The sequence below is a fragment of the Thrips palmi genome, unplaced genomic scaffold (assembly GCF_012932325.1).
Source record: "Thrips palmi isolate BJ-2018 unplaced genomic scaffold, TpBJ-2018v1 HiC_scaffold_10, whole genome shotgun sequence".
In the NCBI taxonomy this organism is placed as follows: Eukaryota; Metazoa; Arthropoda; class Insecta; order Thysanoptera; family Thripidae; genus Thrips; species Thrips palmi.
This window is the reverse complement of record NW_023144621.1, coordinates 6,021,210-6,031,746: the sequence shown is the minus strand read 5'-3', so window position 1 is coordinate 6,031,746 and position 10,537 is coordinate 6,021,210.

Below are 10,537 nucleotides of genomic sequence, written 5' to 3'. Positions count from 1 at the left end.
CAAACAGCGAGGCTGTGCCAGCGTCAAACAGCGAGGCTGTGCCAGCGTCAAACAGCGAGGCTGTGCCAGCGTCAAACAGCGAGGCTGTGCCAGCGTCAAACAGCGAGGCTGTGCCAGCCTCACACAGCGAGGCTGTGCCAGCCTCACACAGCGAGGCTGTGCCAGCCTCACTCAGCGAGGCTGTGCCAGCGTCAAACAGCGAGGCTGTGCCAGCGTCAAACAGCGAGGCTGTGCCAGCCTCATACAGCGAGGCTGTGCCAGCGTCAAAATAGCGAGGCTGTGCCAGCCTCACACAGCGAGGCTGTGCCAGCTTCAAACAGCGAGGCTGTGCCAGCGTCAAACAGCGATGCTGTGCCAGCCTCACACAGCGAGGCTGTGCCAGCGTCAAACAGCGAGGCTGTGCCAGCGTCCAGGGCCGCCGGAAGTACTTTCTGGTGGTGGTGGTGGTGGTGTGGTGGGGGGGGGGGGGGAATTTTTATGAAAAATTGTTGGGTTGCCTACCGTTAAGGGGCAACACCCAATACGGTTTAGACTTCTCTAATAGTGCTCCAAATCCAGCGAGCGAAGCGAGCTTAATGCGAAAATTCATACAATTCTAGACTTTATCACAACTTTTGCTATTTTTAGAGCTTAATCACACGCTTTATTGGTGGGCGAAGCGAGCCAAACGGCAAAAATATGGAGGAAAATTAAGAAAACCTGCGAGCGAAGCGAGCAAGAAGCCAAAAAATCAAAGAATTTGCGACTTTGCTTTATTTTTCTCTCTATTTCGAGCTCAAAATGGCACTTTAGCGTCTGAAAGTGGGGGAGGGGCGATGCCCCCCCCACCAGATTTTGGGGGGGGGGGGGCAAGTCGCCCCCCCCGCACCCCACTTCCGGCGCCCTTGAGCGGTTTCTACCATCAACTCTCGTTTGAGTGCGGTACGCGAGGCGCTGCGCGAATCTCTGCCGGAAGTGCCACCTTTCGAGTGTAGCCAACCTGGAGATGTATTTGGCTCCCCGGCCGACAGCCGAAGTTCGAGTGTGTTGCGCCGTTCCGCCGCCAGGGGCCGCACAGTGGGCCAGGAGACCCGTGGAGGTGGTCAAAATCCCGGAGGCGTTTTGAGCTCTAAAGTCGCTAAATTGGACTCGAACCGAGCGTGTGACCCCACCAATGGAATTCCTCGTTCGGAAAGCAATCCATTGGTGGGTCACATGCTTGCTTCTAGTCCCATTTAGCGACTCCGGAGCTCAAAACGCATCTAGAGTTTTGGCCGTCTGCGCCGGTCTTCTGGCCCACTGTGCGGCGCCAGGGGCGTGCACTGCAGTGCCATGGCGCTGCCCACGCGTGTCACGCAATTAAGACAAAGGGCGCGCCGCGCGAGAGATCGGAGACAAATCTTCCCGCTGTGAGGGCTGGCAAAGAGTTCCGCGGGGATCGAGGAGATTTCGCTAGTCTGGCCTCTGGGCGCCTCTGGGTCTGGGCCGGTTACTACAGTGCTGGGGCTCGGACGGAAGCTAAGAAAGAGAGTCCAATCCAACACGGGTCCAACACTGCCAAAATTTTGGTTGTCACATCACTATTTTAGGGCTGGATTTCCTGGAAAGTCATGTCATCCCAGGTTTTTAGTTTCATAAATCAACAACATATTTTCACAGTGATGGGGACTCTTTGGTCGGGGTGAGGTTGTGTGAGGTTAGGTAAGGCGAGGTATGGTTAGGTCAGCAAGTGCCTGTCATTTCGGCGCGGTCCTGTTTTCTCCCTCTGCGCCGGGAAAGCAATCATTCCATCTTTCTGCAGCTGAAGTTGTCGTCAGAGTAAAAACAAACACCACCTATTGGCTGTCCCATCCCAAACGCGCTTAGTGCCCTTGACCCACACAGCGCAAAGTAGTGGTGATGCAAGTGTAATGAGCCCCACTCAAGTTCAACTTAAAAAAAAGGAAAACTAAATAAAACGTTTGCTCATCGCTGTGTCTTCAAACCGTTGATTAAAATGGCAGGGGGTGGAGCCAGGCACGGCGATTTTAGACAGAACTTGTTACTTTTTTCTGCTCCATCCATTCGTGAATGGCGCGGGCTGGCAGGGAGTCAGCGACAATGGTTCAATCCGACTCAACGCCACATCGAACGCCAGTCTGTCCGTCCCTGTCTGCCCGCCCGACTGGGTGGCACAGCACGGCACAGCACGGTTCAGCATCACTTTCTACAGCCAGCAGACAGCCCGTGCTAGGCGCTTGACGCGCTAGACGCGTCGCACAAGAAGCTTTCATTACGAGACATTCGGTAATCATGCTCCGAGGGTGCGAGCGAGAAGAGGCAGAGAGAATGCCAGGAAAGAAGAGGGAGAGAGAGACGAAGGAGGTGGGGGGCTACCCGCCTGATTCCACTTGTCACACCAACCTAGTCCACCTGCCGACATACCGCATAGCATACTATCTCTTCTGCACCTGGCTTTGACCATCGGAACACTTTCACAGTGTGATACGCTCCCCAAGGCGGACCATTTGCTTGTCCTTGTCCTCTCGCCACAGACAGTCTGACAGACAGAGACAGACAGACTGACAGACAGACAGACAGACAGACAGACAGACAGACAGACAGACAGACAGACAGACAGACAGACGCCTAATGCAACGGCCACTAGAGCGCGGCTGCGCGGCTCCCCAATTTGTAGCCCCTATCTTCCCCATTGTGAGTCGCATCTGCGACTGATCTTGGACTTTAGCGGTGCATCCAAGAGTGGTGTGTCGCAAAGAGCTCTCGGCCAGCAGGCCACTGCTGCCGGTTTGAAGATGCGCATGAGCCGGGCAGGAGCCAGGCATGAGCCGCGTGCAGGTTGGCCAACGTTTCTTTTGTAACGGTGACTCAAATGGACCACAGCCGCCGCGGACTGGCGCGGACGCTCACGTTTCAGGGATGCCAACATTGTTCTGTCCTTGTCCCGCTTGCACTGCCGCGTCCGCCGCGTCCGCTGTCCATCACAAACTCTGCATGGGTTGGCACGACTGGCGAGTAATGGCGCTTACAGCGCCGCTACCGTCAAAGTGTCCGCCGACTGAACTTCTTCTCTTTTTTTTATTACGATTTGAAATGTCAAAGAGATATTGCACACGGAGAGAGAGACGGGAATTTCGCGTGAGGCATGTACGGTGTACCGACTCCCGCAAGCGTCCCACAGTGAGCTAGAGGACCGGTAGAGGCGGCTAAAACTCCAGACGCGTTTTGAGTTCCAGAGTCGCTAAATGGGACCCCACCAACGGATTCCTCGTTAGTAGAGAAATCCATTGGTGGGGTCATACAATCGGTTCGACTTCCATTTAGAGGCTCTGGAGCTCAAAACGCGTCTAGATTTTTGTCCACGGCCTCAGGCCTTCTGGCCCACTGTGCGTCCCATGGAGCATTCTTTGCGAGTAAAGGCGCCTGGCCTGTAATGGTAATGGCAGGTAGGCCACGGCGAGGCAGCTCTGGCTGGCGGGTTGCCTGCTCGTTTGTTTGCAGGGGCCCTATCGGGAAGGCTGACAGCCGCATAGACGGACGGACAGACAGACAGACAGACAGACAGACAGACAGACACAGACAGGCAGACAGACTGACAGGCAGACACAGACAGACAGACAGACAGACAGACAGAGAGCCAAAGTTCAAGCCTCCCCCGGAAGCGCGGGTTTGGCGGTCTTTACCCGTCTTTACCCGGCCGGCCGCCCCGACACGCAGCCCATTACTTTGGTGCACCTGACACCGCACTGGGCAGCACGGGCGGCACTGGGCGGCGCCGCCACACTGTAGCGGCACGTGCAGTGGGAGGCCGGGATGAAAAATCGGTCGGTACGCAACGCGACGCAACGCAACGCTACGCGGGAGTCCTAGAAAGAGGAGTCTTGTATGGCGTTCTGATTGGCCGCCCGAAAGAGTAAGTGGCCGCCTCGGCCGGCTGGCCTGTCGCACGGAACATGTCTGTTTGTTACAATCACTGGCGCAAGTGTTATGAAAAGTCAGACCGTTTCTGATGAGGGGTGTCTATTTCAACTGGGGCGTACAAATCATTCGCGCAATTTGAGCCGGATTAAACCATATTTTTCAAAAGTGACACGTGCGAAAATAAATGCCAGTTTCTTTGAAGAGAACGGCTCTTAATAAAACGCGACCCGGTGAACAGGGCCGCAACGCGGGCTTGCCTGCCCACAGGCTGCCAGGCGCCAACGCACAGTGGGCCAGAAGACCGGTGGAGGCGGCTAAAAATCCAGACGCGTTTTGAGCTCCAGAGTCGCTAAATGGGTTCCGAACTGAACGCGTGACCCCACCAATGGATTCCTCGTTCGAAGAGGTCACACGTTCGGTTCGAGTCCTATTTAGCGACTCTGGCGCTCAAAACGCGTCTGGAGTTTTGGCCGCCTCCACCGGTCTTCTGGCCCACTGCGCATCGGGTGCATTGCCCTGCAGTTCGCGGCCCACCCTGCGCAGACGGCACAGAGGGCTCGGAGTGCGACTCAGTGCAGCGCGGCGACCTTGGGCGCGGCCGCCTTGGGCCTTCTCGGGCAGGCCGCGGCGCGGGCGGCGTGGGCGGCTGGGCCCCGTCCGTTTATTCCCAGGACTCTGTGGACTCGGCCGTCCCTCCCACAGGACCTCTCGGGGACACTTTCCCCCAGGGAGGATCGGGATCCCACACGCACCGCGCGCACCGCGGCGAAGGGGCGACGCGCCGCGGCCACGCCGTGGTGGCGCTGCAGGGCCTCGCCGCCTTGCGCAACCACCACCACAACCAAACCAGAGCCCGCCTCATTTAATTAAATTTTACCGATGGCAGCCTGGCTGTCGCGCAGCAAGGCGCCTGTTGACTTCTTCCTGGTCGTCGCGCGTGCGCTGTGCGCAGTTCCCCGGGACTCCCCAGGAGAGTCGGTGTTTCCGGCGGAAGCGCTCTTGATTTGACTGGCGTGCCGCCGCGGTCGGAGCCAAGTCAAAAATGATTCACCGAGACAAACAACAACCAACTTAGCTGCACTGCCGCGGATGGAAGTCATGGCCGAAGACAAGCAGTTTAAAACGGGCACTACGCATCAATGACACTCTTCACACTGAAAAAAATCTTAGGAGGTGCGAGGAGTTGAACCTGGAGATTCGCATCAGAAACATAGCTCCGAACCACCTCGGTCACGGGCTCCGCTATGGTATGACGGGCCTGCCCGGTGAAATATACCCACCACCTTGGACGGCACGAGCGCATCCTGCGAGGGAGGAGGCGGTGTTTGAGCGATGCCCCAATCAAGCCTCGCCGGTGACGTCACGTCAGTCACACCGAAGCAAGGTTGAGTTTGCTGCCCGTCTTCGCGAGTGACATAGTCCTTTTTTTCGTGCCTCGAACGCGTACCCTGGGACTGGTCGTGGGCGGGTGAAGGAGCAGTCAAGCAGTCTGGCCCCCCGGAGTGGAGGTCAGTGTCAAGCAGGTAAAAGAAATGTTAAAGCAAGCAACAACAAAAAAACGACATTTTACTGCAAAGATTACTGAAAAAAAATTTAGACGCGGATTGTCGAATAACCATGGCATATACTAATGCAAATCTTCGTCTGTAACCGCTCGGCGGATCGACTCCCCTTACTTCTTGCCAATTTTTGACCGGACCGGTGTCGGCGTGTAAGTGTACCCCCCTGACCCAGAGTACCCCCGGGTGCACAACGCCTAGAGCCATTAGTACCCTGGGGTACATGACGACTAGGTTCAATGTACCCAGGGGTACAATTCGCCTAGGTGCCAGGCGAATTGTACCCCGGGTACAGTGCGGCTAGGCGAAATGTACCCCGGGGTACATTTTGCCTAGGCTTATTGTATCCCCCGCCGGCCGGAGGAGGATGCACGTCGCCTAGGCGCAATGCATCCCTCCGGATACAAAGAACCTAGGCGAGGAGTATCCCCTCGGCCGGCCGGAGGGGGATACAAAAAGCCTAGGGGCAATGCATTCCACCCGGATACAAAAATCGAAAAAAAAAGAAGAAAAAAAGGGGGGCCCTTCTCCCAACTCCGCACACAGGTCGGAGGGCCGCCTGCAACTTCGGTGGATCGGGGGAACCGGTGCTTTACAGGCGGCGACCCCAGGGGTTCTCGTCTGTATATGGGCCGGGCTTGAAGGGCGGGTTTGACAGTCTCTCTCTGCCTTGAGAGCCTTTGCTTTTCGCGGGGTGGTCTGTACCAAATGTACACCCGCTGTCCGGCGCTCTCTACCAAACATACAGCTTGTTTAAGGGCCAGCTTCAAAGGACTTATCATCTCCTCCCGACAAATCAGGAGGACCCACCCGCGACCAATTGCGGGTGGCTGGATTGACGGATCGAATACTCCGCCGCTCCAGTGCCGAGGCCCACCCGCCGAAGCGCAGTTGCTTTTTAGACACCCCAGCGGAGTGGCCAGGTGAATGTGACTCTGACCACTACGCTATCAAGCTTGTACGTCTGGCGTCGTGTTGGACGACGGGTTTGAGTTGCAGTGGAAGGAAGCCAGTCGAAAAATGTAATGAAATGACGGGAGTCGATCCCAGGACCCTACTGCCGGGACCGCACTACTTTTGCCGCTCGCCCACCACGGCCCATGATGAATGGAGCGGCATGACGCGGGCTCTTGACGCGACAGGAATGGACCGACCCGGTCAAAATTTCACAAGAAGTTTGGGGAGTCGAACCGCCGACCTCAGCACGGAGAAGCGACGCCTCAACTCCCTAGACCACCACGTCACATGCAGCTCGTAAGCTGAAGTCACGGTTTTCAACCACACTGGACGAGGCAGTAAAAAATTAAATGTTAATGTTTGTTAGGAATCGAACCCCCGACGTGTGGGACTGTTCTACACGGCTCCGCTCTGGTGGCCTCAAACCGTTCCACAAAAGAAAGGAAATCGAAAAAAAAATTTGAAATGCCGGTATTTGAACACCGCACTGTGCAAATGTTAGAGACGTTCGATCGCATTTGCACAGTGCGGTGTTCAAATACCGGCATCTCAATTTTTTTTTCCATTTCCTTTCTTTTGTGGAACGGTTCGAGGCCATCAATGCGGAGCCACGTAGAACAGTCCCACACGTCGGGGGTTCGATTCCTAAAAAACATTAACATTTAATTTTTTACTGCCTCGTCCAGTGTGGTTGAAAACCGTGACTTCAGCCTACGAGCTGCATGTGACGTGGTGGTCTAGGGAGTTGAGGCGTCGCTTCTCCGTGCTGAGGTCGGCGGTTCGACTCCCCAAACTTCTTGTGAAATTTTGACCGGGTCGGTCCATTCCTGTCGCGTCAAGAGCCCGCGTCATGCCGCTCCATTCATCATGGGCCGTGGTGGGCGAGCGGCAAAAGTAGTGCGGTCCCGGCAGGAGGGTCCTGGGATCGACTCCCATCATTTCATTACATTTTTCGACTGGCTTCCTTCCACTGCAACTCAAACCCGTCGTCCAACACGACGCCAGACGTACAAGCTTGATAGCGTAGTGGTCAGAGTCACATTCACCTGGCCACTCCGCTGGGGTGTCTAAAAAGCAACTGCGCTTCGGCGGGTTGGCCTCGGCACTGGAGCGACGGAGTATTCGATCCGTCAATCCAGCCACCCGCAATTGGTCGCGGGTGGGTCCTCCTGATTCGTCGGGAGGAGATGATAAGTCCTTTGAAGCTGGCCCTTAAACAAGCTGTATGTTTGGTAGAGAGCGCCGGACAGCGGGTGTACATTTGGTACAGACCACCCCGCGAAAAGCAAAGGCTCTCAAGGCAGAGAGAGACTGTCAAACCCGCCCTTCAAGCCCGGCCCATATACAGACGAGAACCCCTGGGGTCGCCGCCTGTAAAGCACCGGTTCCCCCGATCCACCGAAGTTGCAGGCGGCCCTCCGACCTGTGTGCGGAGTTGGGAGAAGGGCCCCCCTTTTTTTCTTCTTTTTTTTTCGATTTTTGTATCCGGGTGGAATGCATTGCCCCTAGGCTTTTTGTATCCCCCTCCGGCCGGCCGAGGGGATACTCCTCGCCTAGGTTCTTTGTATCCGGAGGGATGCATTGCGCCTAGGCGACGTGCATCCTCCTCCGGCCGGCGGGGGATACAATAAGCCTAGGCAAAATGTACCCCGGGGTACATTTCGCCTAGCCGCACTGTACCCGGGGTACAATTCGCCTGGCACCTAGGCGAATTGTACCCCTGGGTACATTGAACCTAGTCGTCATGTACCCCAGGGTACTAATGGCTCTAGGCGTTGTGCACCCGGGGGTACTCAGCGCCGACGGGTACAGTTCGCCGCCTACACCGGTCCAGTCCTGTTGCGTCAAGAACCCACCTCGCGCCGGTGCCACTATCGTGGGCTCTGGTGGCCGAGAGCGTAGAGGCGTGCGATCCCGGCAACGGGATCCTGGGCTCGATTCTTAACATTTCATTACATTTTTCGACTGGCTTCCACCTACTTCAACTCAAACCCCTCTCTCTGGCGTCTCACTTTACGTCCCGCCTGTCACGAGCTTCACACTGGGTGCTCTCACCCAGCTGTTTAAGCTTTGGGGTCCTACTGATGCCCCCGGCGAACGCGCGGGATTTACCCAGGTTCCTGACAGTACTGGTTCCCATCCCGAACACCAAGTAAAGCAGAAGGCCTCCCCGTTAAGGCTGGGAAGGAGGTGTAGTGTACAGTTCCAAATTTTTCTTTCCATTTTCAAATGTCAAACTTCTAGAAGTTGGAGGAAAATGGATCGGGAAAGCCTCTCACTCTGACCTCCTGTGCTGCCAACTTTGCAATCGCGGGCCGATGGACCGTGGATGCCGTGGATGGTCGGCTGCGATCGGAGAGCCTATGCACATTGTACACACGTGATGAGAGACCTTGGTTCATTGCGGGTGAAGATTTTATACACGCTACCAGAGGCATCGATCGTTTGTGGGCGATACCGCTCGGAGGCGGCCAGCAGCGGGCGGATGCCTTCTCTCGCACTCGCAGGGGCGTCCCGTAAGGGTGCGAGAGAGACGCAGCGACGACAGCACTGCGTGATTTACGCCATTCGCTGCCTCAAAAAGGAAGTGTGATCATCTCCAATAATGTCAGCCTGCCACATTCCAGCCCTCTATCTCGAGGGCCCCAACGAGCATCGACGCCGTCCTGCACTTTTACCTCTCCGAGGCGCAAGGGGCGGCTGGTTCGACCGGCGTTTCACCTCGCAGGTTATGCAAAGCAAACCCGTGCCAAGTTAAGAAGAAAAATAAATTAGATAATCTTAAAAAAAAATTGAAACTAGTGGGGATCGAACCCCAGACAATCATCTCCAAATGACACGCGTTAGCACGCTCGGCTAGGGAGGGCAACGCTTGATTGAGCGGCGCTCTTGGCAGTGCGTCGCAGTGCGAATTGTCCCGAGCGACGCACTGCAAGTAATTGTGATAGCTGAAACCGCAGTGCCGACGGGCCCGGCGGGCGAGGCGGCCCAAGGTCACTCCCCTTTCCCCTTTCTCCGTTTCGTCGTTTCGACACACATTTACTTTTATTTTATCGCGAGGCTCGTCGAGGCGCGTCGCGCTTTTCGGCGGCGTCCTTGGCTCCGTCTCTGTCTCTCTCGCACTCGCGGCGCGCGCGGCGGGGCCCCTAGGGGCGCGAGAGAGACAGAGCGACGGACTCCGGAATCGGCCTGCCGCCGCCTGGAGAGTCTGTGCGAGGGAGGCAGAGCGACGCACAGTGGGCCAGACGACCGGTGGAGTTTTGAGCTCCAGAGTCGCTAAGCGGGACTCGAGCCGAACGTGTGACCCCACCAATGGACTGCTCTCCGAACGAGGAATCGATTGGTGGGGTCACACGTTCGGTTCGAGTCCCGCTTAGCGACTCTGGAGCTCAAAACGCGTCCAGAGTTTTGGCCGCCTGCACCGGTCTTCTGGCAAATCCACTGTGCGACGGAGCTGGCGCTTTTCCGACTCAAAAACCGAACTGGGCCAGGCTGGCCGGGCCGGGCCGGGCGGGGCGGGGTGGGGCTGGGCGCTGAAGCGCGCCGAAGCTCGTTGTTTTCCCACGGACATGGAGTCCGTCGGCGCGGCTTGCCGCTGCCTGCCGCTGCCTCGCAGTGGCGTTACATCGCCTCTAAGGAGCTGCGAAGACCGCTGAGTTCGCACGAGTGCGGCGAGCGGCCCCGTCTGAGGCCCCCGTGGCGCGCCGTTGCTAAAGGCCCCCTTTGACGAGCTCCAATTGGCGGCGTGTTTGCCTAGGCAACCACATTACCGCATTTTTACGAGCTCACTTGGCGAAAAGCGCCGCAAAGCGCCGCAAAGCGCCCCGGTGACTCGCTTTGAGAGTTCGGTTGCCGATTTCCGGCGCTGCACAGTGGGTCAGAAGACCGGTGAAGGCGGCCAAAACTCTAGACGCGTTTTGAGCTCCAGAGTCGCTGAATGGGACTCGGATTGCTCGTTCGAAAAGCAATCCCAGGCCCACGGGGCCACCGGTCTTCTGGCCCACTGTGCGCTGCTGTCGCCCTCTTCGTGCTTCACACAATGTTTTTTTAGTGATCTATACTAGTAGAGTCAAATTGACTATCAGTTTTAACTCCAAGGGCTGAATCTTAGTGAAGAATTC